Genomic DNA, 16,327 nt, shown 5'->3' on the forward strand with positions numbered 1-16,327 from the left:
CCCGCGCCACTTGCTTGTGGGGGGAACAGCACCTGAGGCTCGGCTCGGCGCGGGCCCGGGGCGGGCCAGCAGGCTGTTCAGCGTGGATCCGGGGAATGCGTGAGAGGAGAGAAACTCTGAGCCCTCATTCCAAGCGGCGCGCCCGGTTATTTCCCCCACTCCCTCAGTCTGCCCGGGCTCTCCCCCGCGGAGTTGGTACGGCCCGGCGGCCAGTACCTGGGCGGGGAAAACCAAGCACGTGCGGTGCAGGCTGAGGACTTGCAGGTGGTCGAGCCTTTCCTCTAGGCGGGGCTGTACTTTGGCAGCAAAGATGCGAAGGTTCCGCTTTTGGTCGCTGGTATCGGGATTAATTAGTTTAGGGCTGGGTATCTCAACCACCCAAACTGCTTCTGGCTTTCCATCTCTTTATTAAGAAACCTCACAGAGCCCCTATACCCTGCTGAGTGCTGGGGACCCAGCCAGACCAGCCCAGGTTCTGCCCTTGGGATACCCACGTTGGAGGGCAGCAGAGACAGCCTCACACAGTCACTGGTGACAGCGGCCAGGACAAGCAAGAAACCAGGGGGCTATGGAACCATAGAGGAGAGAAGACTCTGCCCTGGGCTGGGGGAGTGGGGGGGCCAGTGCACTTCGCAGAGAGGTTGGTGCACAGCAGGTTTGGAATCAGACAGACTAGGAGCCCAGTTCTTGCCCTACCTCTCTTGAGCCTCAGTTTCCATTTCTGTAAAATGGGAATAATTATTATTTTGTGAGGTACTTTGAGAAGTAAACGAGATAAGGTACAAAAAGAGCCTAGGTAGTGTCTGGCACATAGAAAGCATTCCAGAATTGTTTGCCCATTAATGAGTAGGAATTTTGCATATGGAGGATGTGAGGGCAAAGAGAAAGACAGGCATAAAGTGTTAGAAAAGCCAGCGTGTTTGGGGGCAGGGCTGGGGGCCCTGGAGTGGCTGGAGCCCAGGCAACTGTGGAAAATGAGGCTGAAGTGAGAGGCGCGGGTGCTTGAACTGAGAGAGGCTTGGGAATGCCACTCTTGAGACATCAGGAGGGGAGCCGGGTCTTGGGAGAGCTTTAGTAGGGAAATGACTGGTCAGGTGGGTTTTAAGAGTCCTTAGCCATAGTATGTGAAATGGACAGGAGAGGCTGTAGGCCAGGAGGGCAGTGGGGAGGCTGTAGGGGGGATCCATGTGAGAGAGGATGAGCCTCAAAGCATGGCAGTGGTAGAGGGAATGGAGGGAAGGCCTGATCTAGAGAAGAGCTTAGGAAACAAGATCCACCAGAATGTGGTGGAGTGACTTGTTGGATGAGAGGCTCAGGGAATGAGTGGGGACAACAAGCACATCAGTGATAAGACAGATTTCTTAGGCATGGCTGGAGCGAGCTAGCTGTGGGGTCCCAGCATAAAAGGAGAGGAAGTCCCTGCCTTTGTGGTCTTTATCATTTTCTCACAGGGGGAGGGGAGAATGACAGAAGTTACAGGCACAGGGCAGCAGGTAATAGATGCCTCTGGTGCAACCTGGAGAGCTTCCATTTGTTCAGCCCTCTCAAGGCCATGGGTAAATCTCAACCATGTTACTGGGCCCCAAGGCCTGAATTGGCCGAGAGTAGAAAGAAAAGCATCCCAGGCAGAGCTCCCAGCATGTGGTGAGGCTGTGAGGCTGAGAAGATCTTAGTGTCTTTTAGGCAACTGAGAGTAGGCTAGTGGCATGCCATGTGTGGGGGATGGGGGAGACATGGGGACTGGTATGTGGAAAGGCTGGGAGGTAGAAACAGGTGTGGTTTATTTTTGGGCAAAGAGGAGTGAAGCCAGGAGGATACCGAAGGTGCCAATAAATCCTGGCATCCTCTCCTCAGAGAGAGTGCTCTTGGAGGCAAGATACCTGCTGACCTGGAAGATCCCAGGTCAGTCTGTGGCTTGTTTCTGCTCTGGAAGGGTCTCCTGTGGAGGAGTTCTGGGCTGGAACTCATGGCCTACCCACTCATCTTGGGCAAGTCAGTATCACTATCTTGTCTAGGTTTCAGTTTCTGCATTATGAAATGGAGGTGACAGTTTCTGTTTTGCTGACTTCACTTGAGTATTTGAGGATAAAGTGAAATTACAGCATGTAAAAGAGTGTTATCACTGTGCTGTAATGTAAGAGATCGTTGTCTTAAATGGCAAGACTTGGAGTTACCAAGGCCTATTTGAAACATTCAGATCCCAACATTCAGATCTACTTCAGCACATTTTTGCTATGCACCTTCTCTGGGCCCGGCCCTGGTTAGGACACAGAGAGTAATCGAACTTAGCCTCTGGCTTCGAGGAGACCCAATCAAGAGATGGTGTCCTAAAGCCAATGATCCCAAGACAGCCGGGCTGTGGCACAGGATAACAAGGAAGGCTATGCCAAGTTTGGCCTTTGCCCCTGTGCTATCACTGTCTGCCTGCCTCTCCACGGGGCCAGGAGTTTCCCAAGGGCAGGAGCCTCATCACTCTATGTCCCAGTGTGGGCCTAGCTCAGCATAGATGCTTAGTCCAAGGTCGATTGCCCCCTGAATAAAGATAGTACAGTCACAGAGGAAGTGGAGGGAATGGTAAATTGGGAAGGTCAAGAAGTGATATTGCTGCGGACTTGAGATGAGAAGTCTGATTCTGTGAGGCAGGGGGAAAGGGAAAGGTATCAGGCAGAGGGTACAGCATGGGCAAAGGCTTGGAGGTGGGAACTGTGAGCACCCTGCTGTGGCTGGAAGAAAGATACAGGCAGAAGAGGGGTAGGAAATGAGGCTGGAGAAGTTGACAGGGCCCAGATCTGAACGGCTTTGTGGGTCCCACCAGGAAGCTTGGACTTCATCCTGTGGAGGGATGGACCAAAGGAGGGGTGTGAGCAGAGATGCACCTTGATCGGATTGGTGGGTTAGAAAGCTGGGGTTGGTGGTGTGGAGGTGGGTGCTTGGGAAATAAGGCCGTAACATCTGGTCCCCAGCTTGGGCCCTTCCCACGTGGGAACATCTGTGAGAGGATGCAGACCTGAGTCCAAGGGCTGACAGTCAGAATTGCTTACTTCTGTGCCACCTCACAGAGCAAGCAGCCCCTGGCATCCCAGCTTCTAGAACACTCCTTCCCCTTGGCCTCCAGTCACCATGCCCATGGGTACTGCTTCAACAGCTTGGTCCAAGTTGGATTTGGAAGGAAAAACAGACCCAAACTTAGAGTAGCCCGGAAAGGCAGCTTCCTGTGTCCTGGGACTGTTTCCCCCTGTGTGAGGTGGGGCAAGGGGGGCTGACACCCGTCTGACTTCTCCTGGCCCCCTCCCATGCTTCCTGACATCCCTAGACTCCTATAAGGACCAGCCCTGCTCTTCCTGCAGGTGTGTGAGCAGGACAGCTGTGAGAATGTGTTCTAGGACCTGATTACCTTTCCTTCATCATCTCTCAAGCCATGGGTATATTGGGCAAATCAGAGATTGGTCAAGTCATGCCTCCAAGAAGGGCTTGACCAGGGTGGGCTTTGTGGTCCCGCCAAGAAGCTTGGACTTCATCCTGTTAGGGGGTGGACCAAAGGAGGGGTGTGGGCAGAGGGGCATCCACAAGGATGGCTCATCCTCCACCCACTTCAGTCACCAGTGTTGTACTGCCACTGGGGATTCCACATGCAGCTTTGTAGTTTGTGAGAGGTTTGACACATGCACCTCTGAGATACGTTTCAGTGATGGCAGTCTTAGTGCCTCCGTTGCACACATGAGGAGAGTAAGTGACCAGCCTATAAGGTAGACAGGACACTTGCCCTAAGAGAGGCACAGGTAGAAAGACAGAAACAAACATGTACCAAGCTCCCTCTCTGTGCTAGGCCCCGGCTTGTGTGAGCTTGCCCAGTCGTCACGGCCACCACACAAGGGGTGATCACCCCCACCCCTTTGCACATAGGGTGCAGGGAAGTGAAGTGACCTGTCCTGGATCACATAGGGAGTAAGTAGTAAAGCTGGGATTCACACCAAGTCTTCCGGAGCCTCGAACCTGTATGCTTTTTTTGCCTCCCAAGGCTGGGTGAGGGAGCATCTGTAACAGCAGAACTACTGGATGAAAGCAAATTCCCATCCATTGTCTCCTTTACACTTCCCCCACAGCCCTGGGAAGTTAGTCCCATTTTGCAGTTGGCAAAATGAAAGCTCAGGAAATCCAATAGCTTGCCAAATAGGGTTGGGATGTAACCAGTTCTCATGCCCTAAGGCTAGGGCCCACTGGGGTTAAACTCCTTTCAGTGCTCAACTCACTTGGAGAGTGGGCGGGCAGGGTTCTGGCAAGTAGAGGCAGCCTGGCATAGCCCTCTAGCCTAGAAATTCACCCGCCTCCTTACTCTCAGGAATTTGCCAGCCAGAGCAGCTGTGTGGCATGGATGCACCCCTCTTGGAAGTCTTTGCCTCCCATTTCCAAGCTCCCTACTGTCCCTCATCCTGGTGACTTCCCCACATGCTACTTTGTGGTCAGGGGTCTGATGGTATATAGTCTTCGGCGGCAGGCTACAGAGTCTGGACTTTATTCTCAGGGCAATGGGGAGCCATAGAGGTTTTTAGCAGGAGTTTTATGCTTTAGAAAGATCGTTGTCCAGGCAAGCACATCTTTAACTGTCACCTCCACGGCACCCTTCCTGACTACATCTGCCTTATATTAGTCAGTGTCCCTGTGGGAAACAGCCCACCCAAATTGGGTAATTTGAGGACAGTTTAATACAAAAGCTGTTTGCAAAGTCCTAAGCAGACTATAGAGAAAACTCAAGGGATGGCAGTAGCCCAGGACTAGTCACCTCATAGGGAGTCTGGCCTGAAGGACTAAGAGGAGAACACCGCAGGTACAGTAGGGGCTGAGTGGAGAGGGCTGCCACATGGAAGCTATGGCCTTTGCTGAAGGGGCACAGACAACCCACAGTGACCTGGGTTGTCTCCAACTCAGGTCCTTGTCTTCTGCCAGAACATTTTTTTTTTTTTTTGAGACGGAGTCTTGCTCTGTTACCCAGGCTGGAGTGCAGTGGCGCGATCTCAGCTCACTGCAACCTCCACCTCCTGGGTTCAAGTGATTCTCCTACCTCAGCCTCCTGAGTAGGTGGGACTATAGGCGCATACCACACCCAGCTAATTTTTGTAATTTTAGTAGAGATGGGTTTTCCCCATGTTGGCCAGGTTGGTCTCGAACTCCTGACCTCAGGTGATCTACCTACCTCAGCCTCCCAAAGTGCTGGGATTAGAGGCACCACCACTCCTGGTCTGGCAGAACTTCTAATTGCCCAGATGGTAAGGCAGCCTACAGATGCCACACAGAATATCCAAGGAGAGTGCGGGTGGAGAAAGGTGGAGAGTGGGGCTGGGCGTAATGGAAGGTGGACAGCGCGTGGCCCTACAATGACCCTCCCCACCTCTGTGCTGGCATCAGACTTCCAGCTTCCCTCTTTCAGAACACATGAAACTATTGATGTTTATACAGCTGATTCTTCCTGGAGAGGCTCCTTGAGGACCAAGTAGAATTAGAGTCCTCTCTGTGTCCCAGGGCCCAACTGGACCTGGCCTACAGGGGGGACCTGGGTGATATTGGATGGAAGGGAGGGAGGCAGGTTAGAGGAAGGAGAGAGATAATGATGACACAACCTGAACTGAAGGGGTGGCAAGGCAAAGGAGAAGCAAGGGTGGTTTTGATAGATGCTGAAGCTTTAGAGTCTCTAGGACTTGATGGCGTAGATGTAGGGCTGAAAGGAAGGAAGTGGGTGATTGAAGATGGCTCCAGGTTTCAACCCAGAACCCAAGAGCATTGACCTGCCAGCTAGCTCTAAGGTCAGGCCTTAGCAGGGCTTGGTAATGGCCTTTGGCCCTATCTTGTGTGACAGGTCTGGATGACAGTAGAGGAATAGGGCGGGGCTGAGACCCTTGGGAGCAGCCCCAGCCTTGTTTTAGAAAGTTCTGTTGCAATGTGTACAGACAGCTCCCCTTGCATCATTCTGCCCACTCGTTTCTTACTCAACTCTCTCAAGGCCTTTTCCCTACAGGAATTGGGGGTGGGGTGGGGGTGGGGGAGGGTATATTACACACAGAGCTCTCAGTACATTCATTTCTCATCTGCCCTTCTATCTGGCCGACCTTTCCTGAGACCCCCCATCCTTGTGCTGGGTGCTGTGGGTACAGTTCTTGCTCCCCAGGGGCATTCTGGGGGAAGAAACAGACACCTAAAATGACAATTATCATTCAGCAGTAGTTTCTAGCTTTTTAAAAGCAGTGAAACAATTTCTTCCTTCTTCTTTTTTTTTTTTTTTTTTTTGAGACGGAGTCTTGCTCTGTCGCCCAGGCTGGAGTGCGGTGGCGCAACCTCAGCTCACTACAAGCTCCGCCTCCCGGGTTTACACCATTCTCCTGCCTCAGCCTCCCAAGTAGCTGGGACTACCACCACGCCTGGCTAATTTTTTTTTTTTGTATTTTTAGTAGAGACAGGATTTCGCCATGTTAGCCAGGATGGTCTTGATCTCCTGACCTCGTGATCTGCCTGCCTCGGCCTCCCAAAGTGCTGGGATTACAGGTGCGTGCCCCCGCACCGGGCCGAAACCGTTTCTTCAGATACAGCCTTGAGAGCCCAAGAAGTGACAGGGATGACAGGCTGCTGGGGTGGTCCCACAGTTCCTCAGCGTCTGTCTTTCACTTGCCCAGCCCACACACCCTATCTCCAGGGCTCTGTGGAACACAGTTTGAAACTCCCACTGCACAGAATAGCAAGTGCTGGGCAGGGGGATGCACTGAAGATGGGCATTCAGGCGGATGTCCCCTGCACACTATGGAAAGGCACCCTGGTGGGCTGGGACCTGGTCAGACACATTTTCCTGAGCAAGGGCACTGGACAGGTTTACTGGTGGATCATTTTTATATGAATACATATACCTAGACAAGGCACTTCTCCTGGTCCATCCACCCAGACCCTGACTTGCCCCCAGACTGAATAAGCCCCCACCTTGCCACATGTTAATGTCGCTTGCTGTGTTTGAGCCTCAGTTTCCCTGTACTCCATCCAAATGGGAATAAGTATCTTCCTCCTAGGGTTGTTGTAAAGACTAAAATAACAAATGTAAAGTGCCATATGGGCATGGTGGTTCTTGCCTGTAATCTCAGTACTTTGGGAGGCTGAGGCATGAGGATCAATTGAGCCCAGGAGTTGAAGACCAGCCTGGGCAAGACAGAGAGACCCCATCTCTACCAAAAAAAAAATTACCTAGGCATGGTGGCATGTGTCTGTAGTCCCAGTTGAGGCAGGGGGAGGGGAGGATTGCTTGAGTCCAGGAGTTAGAGCCGGCAGTGAGCTGTGATCGTGTCACTGCATTGCAGCCTGGACAACAGAGCAACACCCTGTCTCTAAGTGAATGAATGAATGAAAAATGCCCAGGACAGGGCCTGGCATATACTACTTGACAGGGCCTGGCATATACTATTGTTACCAGTAGAAGTATTATGATTGAAAATAAGGATTAGGAGGACAGGTTTGCCTGGAGCTCTGACACCTTCTCCAAAGGGCTTTGAACAAACATAAAGGGAGAGAGAAGAGTAAAATGCCTGAGAAGGCAGTGGAACTGGAGGACACTAGAAATGACAAAGAACCGGGCATCTTAGCATAGGAGATTACCACAATTCACAAAGGAAAATGCTGCTTGAGCAAGGGTCCTGGAAGGAACAGAGGCTCAGCAATAGTAGCCTTAGTCAGAGGAAACAGGAAATGTCACATGCTTGACTTAGCATGTCTTTCCTAAGCAAAGGCCCCTGTGGCAGGCCCTGGGCTGCCCAGTGCAGAGATGAGTAAGACCCAACACTGCTCTCAGGGAACCTGCAATCCAGGGAGGATTGAGCACTTTTGAGCACGGACAACAGTAATACAGGGAGGAAGTTAGAGATGTCAGTAAAAGAGGGTTCTGGGGGAATCAGGAACCCTTTGTGGAGAAGGAGCGGGCAATGAACTGCGTCATATCTATCTAAATAAACCACTGTGCTATACTATGTTTTGGCAGTTTTCAAACATTAGCAGAGGGCTGGTTAAAATATAGTTTTCTGGGTTCCACCCCAAGTTTCTGATTCAGTAGGTTCTGGAGTGAGGCTGAGAATGTGCATTTCTGACAAGTTCCCAGGACATGCTGATACTGCTAATTTGAAGCCCACATTTTGAGAACCGCTGCTGAACTGCTTCGCAGTGAGACTACAGTGGAGCATGGGACTGCTCTGCTGTATTAAATTGCTCCAACTGCATCTCAGAGAACCTGCAGATTACAGAAATCTGTGATCTCTAGGAATTGCTGTTCAGCTGGAGAAGCGTTGGGAGACTGGAGGTGGGTTAGTGCCATCCTGATTTTTCCAAAAGGAGACGCAACAGTTTTCATGAACTACAGCAGGCAGTAACAGGTGTTAAACTTCAGTGAGTATTTGCTGTCTGCCAGTTATTATACATGGGTGGATTTAGTTAAGCCTCACAACAACCCTTTGGAGTAGATACTATATGAGTCTGTTTTTCAGATGGAGAAATTGAGACACAAAGAGTTTTTAAAAATTGCCCAAGGTCAAATAGCTTAGGAAGTGGCAGAGCCAGGATTTAAGCTGAGATCGTGTGCCTCCAGAGACCATGCTCTATAATAGCTGCAAAATCCTGGCCTTATTCGGAGGTCAATTGTATAAACTACATTCTAGAAAGGATGTTCTCTGGCCCTCAAGAGAAAAAACAAACAAACAAACAAAACCCTGAGTTATCAGGAGTTACAATTGAGTCACCGAGGAGGGGTGGTATCCACGTATCAGTTTTCTTTCCAATGGCCTCTCTAGATTCCCAGACTGGCCTAGGACTAGGTCTATGGTATCAGAAGAGTCCTGAGCAGGGAGGTGACCAGCAGGTCAGTGTGGGCCCTGTTAGGGAGGAGGAGCTGCCTCAGGTAGGGGTTCATTCTAGAGTGAGGTTTCCTGGTCACTCCAGGCTCCACCTCAGCCTGGCCTTATGGATTTTTTTTTTTTTTTAATAAGTGACCTGAACAAGGATGCTGACATGAGGCATACAGGAAACACAAAGAAAGGTGGAAAAGCAAATATTTTGGATGAGATAACTGGGATTAAAACACCCTGAAAGCCTGTAGAAGAATGTGAATCTGCAGGATGGTGTTGATGAGGAAGAACTGTAAAGTCAGGCTTTGACTGAATGTCTCTCAGTCTCTTTCTTTGGTAACTTTGGCCTCCCCCAGGCTGCTGGGTATGCTGGGTCATGAAACTGAATAGGGCTGGGTTTTTTTTTTTAGGCTGACCCTCTGAGAAAGATTGCTTGTGCTCACGGACGCATATAAAAACATTCACACTGATACCTACACCCCCAGGAACCAGGAAACAGTTCTCTGCCTCTCTCTTCTGCCTTGGGCCATGCCACCTTGCATAGACAGCTATACTACCCTCTTCACTGGTTCCCTGTCTCCAGATTCCCAGAATGAGCTTTGGAACACAGAAACCAACCCATTGTTTCTCATGGCTCCCCATAGCTCTTAGGATGAGGCCCCAGCTCCTTAACTTGGCATTCAAGGCCTCACATGATCCTATTCCTGCCACTCTCTCCAACCACCTTCACTCCTCTCCCACCGCCATGCTCTGATGTGGGTCCAGCTCCCTAGGTCCATCAGGTCACTTGCCGTGCCCCTGAACGTGCGTTTCCACCTCTGGGTCCCTGCCCACACTGTGCTCTTGAACTCAAGCCTTTCCTCAAGCTCCCCCTTTTTCACACCCTGCCCATCTGTCCTGTCTTGATGCATCTTCCTCCAAGAAACCTTCTTTACAATAACACATACATACCCCTTTTCCAAACTTTCACTTAAACTTTAACACTTCTGCTGCTTGCTGCACACAGACAAACAAAAACTTTAACATTGGGGTTTCGGCTGGAAATTTGGGAGTAGAGTCCTTCCCTGCTAGAAGCTCACAGCTTGAAGAAGCCACATTTTGGAGAAGCAAACAGTTTGTTATATATATATATGATGGAGTCTTGCTCTGTTGCCCAGGCTGGAGTGCAGTGGCGCAATCTCGATTCACTGCAACCTCTGCCTCCTGGGTTCAAGTGATTCTCGTGCCTCAGCCTCCCGAGTAACTGGGACACCTGACCATTTTTATTTTTATTTTTTTAATACAGACGGGGTTTCACCATGTTGGCCAGGCTGGGCTCGAACTCTTGACCTCAAGTTATCTGCCCGCCTCGGCCTCCCAGAATGCTGGGATTACAGGCGTGAGCCACCTTCAAATAATGTATCTGTCTACATTCCTCCCCCTCCACCTGACTGTAGGCAGGGACAAAGCTGATTCTGAGCAGACCTGGCACAAGGAAGTCATCAGAAAACATTTATGGGTTCCTCAAGGGTAAAGACTGGATCTTATCCATCTTATTGCCCATTCCTGCCTCTGCAATCATGTGCACTCTGGGAACTGGGAAAATACATTGTGGCATCCAGTATTAAATCTCATGGTACCTAGAATGACTGTTGTCATTCATTCATCCATTTATTCATTCACTCGTTCATTTAACACAGTTATTATATACACGCTGTTTGCCTTGCAAAACCTGTGCAGGTATTACAGATACAATGGTGAGAAGAAAACAGACCTAGTCCCTGGCTTCCTGGAGCTTCGGAAGTTCAAGGTCAAACTAAGAGGAGGGAGTAATCTGCATTGGAGTTGGGAAGAGACCAGAGACTGATAGGAACTTAGCCCTGACCTTGTTCTTAACAGTATACATGCATCTTGTTATTTAACCTCTACAGCAATCTTGGAGGTGTGAGATCGCAACATTAAAAAGTAAATGAGTAAACTGAGGCTTAGAGAAGTGGTAGCTAGTTAGAGGAGAGCAGGGACTTGAATCTTGGTTATTTTGATATCAAAGCCCTTACTTGTTCTTATTCTATTTACCTGAGCCTGAATGGAAAAGGGGGTGGAGTGGTGGGGTGAGGGGGAGAGAGAGAAAGACAGAGAGAGAGAACCCTGTGTCAGATGGTTTCCAACGTGGCTTGGACAGAAAGAAAAGCCTAAATGTGGGGGTTTTCCAACACTGCCATTGGGCAATCTCCAGAATTAAGTCCATGGCCACCATTTCTTGTGTACCTGATGTTGAGAAACAGGCTCAGACCTGAGATAAACTTGAGATTTTGAACCTGGTCAGTTACCACAGTGTGGCCTCTGCCAGGCTATCCCCATCCACTTGGGGCTGGAGGCTTGATCCCCACAGCAGTTTAAACACTGTGTGGCCCTTCCCGTCATGGCTGTCCCAAGCCTCACAATTAGACCAAGCACAGATGTGGAAGAAATGACTTGGCCGCTTCTGAGGCCTCCATTAGAACATTTCATAAGATATCAAATACATTCACATAAAGTTGTTCATGATAGTCACTCGTTATTCTTTTAATATCTGTAAGAACTTTAGTGATATCTTTTTCATTCCTGATATTAGTAATTTGTGTCTTTACCTTTTTTTTTGACCCATCTGACTAGAAATTTATCCATTTTATTTATTTCAATAAAACCCTTTGGTTTCAATGATTTTCTCTATGAATCTGTTTTCAATTTCATTTACTTCTGCTTTTATCTTTATACCTTCCATTTGCTTTGGCTATATTTTGATATTTTGCCCTTTTTCTTAAGTTTAGATTATTGATTCCAATCCTTTTTTTATTATTTTTATTTTTATTATTTATTAATTAATTAATTTTTTTTTTTGGAGGGAGTCTCGCTCTGTCGCCCATGCTGGATTGCAGTGGCGCAATCTTGGCTCCCTGCAACCTCTGCCTCCCGGGTTCAAGCAGTTCTCCTGCCTCAGCCTCCCAAGTAGGCTGGGATTACAGGCATGTGCCACCACACCCAGCTAATTTTTTTGTATTTTTAGTAGAGAAGGGGTTTCGCCCTGTTGGCCAGGCTTGTCTCAAATTCCTGACCTCAGGGGATCCGCCAGCCTCTGCCTCCTCCGAATGTGCTAGGATTACAGGCGTGAGCCACCACGCCTGACCTTTGTTTTCTTTTACAATTCCCAGCACTCTTTATCTCTGTGTAAATCTGATTTTCCATCTGGTATTATACCTAAAGAATTTCCTTTAACATTTCTGGTTGTGCGAGTCTGCTGGCAATTAATTCTCTTAGCCTTTGTCTTAAAAGTCTTTATTTTAACTTCATTTTGGAATGACATTTTCCCCAGGAGTAGAAATCTGAGATGACAGCTTTTTCCCTTTAGTGAAGATGTCACTCCATTGTGTCCTGCCTTGCAAAAACTCTTGACAAGAATCTGCAGTAAATATTAACTTTGTTCTTTTGTATATAGTATTTCATTTTTTCTCTGGTTATCTTTAATATTTACTTTTGATTTTGTTGTTTGGTGTTTTTTGTATCTAGGTGGGTATATATTTTGTATTTATCCTGCTTGGGGCTCTCTGGAATTCTTGGATCTGTGATGTTATTGTCTTTTATTAAATTTGGAAAATTCTCGGCCATTGTCTCTGTGAACTTTCTCTCTTTTCTTCTTTCCTTCTAGAACTCCAATTACACACATATTTAGACTGATATTGTTCTAGAGGTCTTAGATGCTCTGTTTCCTCCACGTCCCCCCAACCCATACATACTCTTTATGTTTTGCTTTTTTTTAAAAAATTTTTTCTAGAAAACAAAACAAAACAAAAAGCGGGATACATGTGCAGAATATACAGGTTTGTTACATAGGTACATGTGTGCCATGGTGGTTTGCTGCACCTACTGACCTGTCCTCTAACTTCCCTCCCCCTCCTCTAACTTCCTTCCCCTCATCTCCCACCCCCCAACAGGCTCTGGTGTGTGTTGTTCCCCTCTCTGTGTCCAATACACATACTTTTTTATCTCTGTGTTGCTGAGCACATCGAAGGACTACTTGATCTTTGATGTGTTGTTTTTTATTTCTAGCACTTCATTTGACTCTTTTTTAAAAATATAGTTTTCATCTCTCTGCTAAAATTCCCCATCTGTTCATTCAGGTTGTCTGTCTTTTCCATTGGATCCTTTCACTTATTAATCATAATTATTTTAAAACCTCTGTCTTACACTTCTAACATTTTTTTTTTTTTTTGAGACAGAGTTTTGCTCTTGTTGCCCAAGCTGGAGTGCAATGGTGCGATCTTGGCTCACTGCAACCTCCACCTCCTGGGTTCAAGCTATTCTGCCTCAGCCTCCCAAGTGCTGGGATTACATGCATGCACCACCACGCGTGGCTAATTTTGTATTTTTAGTAGTGTCGCGGTTTCACCATGTTGGTCAGGCTGGTCTCGAACTCCTGACCTCAGGTGATCCACCTGCCTCGGCCTCCCAAAGTGCTGGGATTACAGGCCCCAACATCTTATGGTTTCACTCCTCTTTCAGTCTGGTTCTTCTGTATGTTTTATTTCTTGATAATGGATATTTTTGTGTGTGTATCACCTGTTTTTTGATGGAATTTCAAATATGTATATTTCTAAGAGAAAAAGAGGCATGTGGTGGTGAGCTAGGTTTGGGTTTTGATGTTGCCGTATTTGCAAAGTTTTCTAGTGGTTGACCACTGCTAACTTGTGCTGAGGGGAAAGACTGGGATGTCAGAGGATTCTTCTATTTGTTTGTTTATTTCTTTTTTTTTTTGTAACAACTTTATTGAGATTTAATGCATATACCACACAATTTACCAATTTAAAGTGTACAATTCAATGGATTTTAGTATGTTTACAGAGTTGTGCAAGTGTCACCACAATCAATTTTAGAACATTTCACCATCTCAAAAAAGCAAAACAAAAGCACACCAAAAACTCTGTAGTTGCCAAGGCCTGCAGGGAAGGGAGAATAGGTATGAGGTTTATGGTTGTGGGGATTTAAAAAATTCTGGAACTAGACGGTATTTGTGCAGCATTGTAAATGTAATTAATGCCATTGAATTGTACACTTTGAAATGGTTAAAACTGAATCGTGAAATGTGATCTTTTCTTTCTGATTTCTCTCTTAGCATGTTTTCAAGGTTCATCCTTGTTGTACCCTGTATCAGTACTTCATTACTTTTCACGATCAAATAATAGTCCATTGTAGAGATACTATTGGCAAAAACTTCAATGAGTTTCGCACCAACTTAACCAAAACAAATCTTTTGTTTATCTGTTCATCAGTTGGTGGACATATAGGTGGTTTCCTCCTTTTCGCTTTTATGAATAATGCTGCTATGAACATGTGTGTACAAATTTTTGTGTGAATATGTTTTCATTTCTCTGGGGGATAAACCTAGGGGTGAAATTGCTGAATCCAATGGTAATTTCATGCTTAAATTGTGTTTTTTTTTTTTGAGATGGAGTCTCACTCTGTTGCCCAGGCTGGAGTGCAGTGGCACGATCTCAGCTCACTGCAAGCTCCGCCTCCCGAGTTCACACCATTCTCCTGCCTCAGCCTCCCAAGTAGCTGGGACTACAAGCATCCACCACCATGCCCGGCTAATTTTTTGTATTTTTAGTAGATACGGGTTTCACTGTGTTAGCCGGGATTGTCTCGATCTCCTGACCTCATGATCAGCCTGCCTCGGCCTCCCAGAGTGCTGGGATTACAGGCATGAGCCGCTGCATCCGGCCATATGCTTAAATTTTTGAAGAACTTCCAGACTGTTTTTCAAATTGCCTGCACCATTTTACATTCCCACCAGTAGTGTTTGAGGGTTCTAATTTCTTGACATCCTCAACGACACTTTGTTATTACCTGACTTTTTTATTCTAGCCATTCTAGTGGGTATGAAGTGGTGTCTCACTGTAGTTTTGATTCATATTTCTCTGATGACTTAAAGATGTTGGGCAATTTGTTTTTTTTTTTCAGAGACAGGGTCTCACTTTGTCATCCAGGCTGGAGTACAGTGCGACAATCATGGCTCACTGCAGCCTCGACTTCCTGGGCTCAAGTGATCCTCCCACCTCAGCCTCCTGGGTAGTTGGGACTACAGGTATGTGCTACAATCCCTGGGCTAATTTTTCTTCTTTTTTGTGTGTGTGTAGGGATGGGGGTCTCACTTTGTTGCTCAGGGTGGTCTCAAACTCCTGGCCTCATATGCTACCTCAGTCTCCCAGAGTGCTGGGATTACAGATGTGAGCCACTGTGCTTGGCCAATGTTTAGCATTTTTTTTCATGTGTTTATTGGGCATTTATGTATCGTCTTTGGAGAAGAGTCTATTCAGATCCTTTGTCCATTTTTTAATTAGGTTGTCTTTTTATTTTTGAGTTGCAAGAGTTCTTAATGTATTGTAGATACCAGTTCCTTATCAGATATATGCTTTACAAATATTTTATCCCATTCTGTGGGTTATTTTTAACATTTCTCGATCGTGTCCTTTCTTTTTTTTTTTTTTTTTTTTTTTTTTTTTTTTTTTTTTTTTTTTTTTTTTGAGGCGGAGTCTTGCTCTGTCACCCAGGCTGGAGTGCAGTGGCCGGATCTCAGCTCACTGCAAGCTTCCCCTCCCGGGTTCCCACCATTCTCCTGCCTCAGCCTCCCAAGTAGCTGGGACTACAAGCGCCCGCCACCTCGCCCGGCTAGTTTTTTGTATTTTTTAGTAGAGACGGGGTTTCACTGTGTTTGCCAGGATGGTCTCGATCTCCTGACCTTGTGATCCGCCCGTCTCGGCCTCCCAAAGTGCTGGGATTACAGGCTTGAGCCACCGCGCCCGGCCGATCGTGTCCTTTCAAACATACAAGTTTTTAATTTTGATCAATCCTTTCTCAGCTCTTCTCCACCCTCAGCCTTCCTGCACACCTATGGGTATGCAATGGGTTGTTTGCACCCCTGCATTTCCATAGCAGTTTATGCTTTCCTCTGCTAGTGTGGGGGTAGGATTTGGCTAAGCAGAGAGGCATGGGGAGGTGAAGCTCAGATAGCCACTGGTCACACCAGCTCCTTTACTCTGGCATTGGACATGAGTACCTTCAGGGTGGGGAGAGGGTGTATCTTCCATTGCTGTTTCGTGGTCCCATGGGCCTGATAGGGTCAGGAACATTTTGTTGAATGAATACATGAAAAAAAAATTTTTCCTCCATTTTTTCAGTCTTACTGAATCCTAAGCCTTCAGAGCTGATGATAAGCCTCAAGCTCCCCCTGCATTCCAGGCCTAGTACAGTGCCAGGTCAGGAAACCATTGGTGACTATTTATTAAAGAGATCACACTACAAAACCCAATTCTTGCACAGAGCAACAAAAAAAAAAAAAAAAAAAGCAAAGACAAGGGGGTTGGAGAGGGTGGGGAGTTATTGTTTAATGGAGTTTTGCTTTTACAAGATGAAGAGCGTTCTGGAAATGGATGGTGGTGATGGTTACCCAA

At 47.3% G+C, this 16,327-nt stretch overlaps 1 long non-coding RNA gene across 1 annotated transcript; it reads left to right on the forward strand.

Annotated features, from left to right (window-relative positions):
- The first annotated feature begins 46 nt into the window (after positions 1-46).
- Positions 47-10,486, forward strand: LOC104665098. Its single transcript, XR_748365.2, has 4 exons — positions 47-195; positions 3,348-4,112; positions 6,444-6,853; positions 10,298-10,486. It is a non-coding gene; the product is annotated as an uncharacterized LOC104665098 (long non-coding RNA).
- Positions 10,487-16,327: the final 5,841 nt, after the last annotated feature.

The sequence above is a fragment of the Rhinopithecus roxellana genome, chromosome 15 (genome assembly GCF_007565055.1).
Source record: "Rhinopithecus roxellana isolate Shanxi Qingling chromosome 15, ASM756505v1, whole genome shotgun sequence".
Lineage (NCBI taxonomy): Eukaryota > Metazoa > Chordata > Mammalia > Primates > Cercopithecidae > Rhinopithecus > Rhinopithecus roxellana.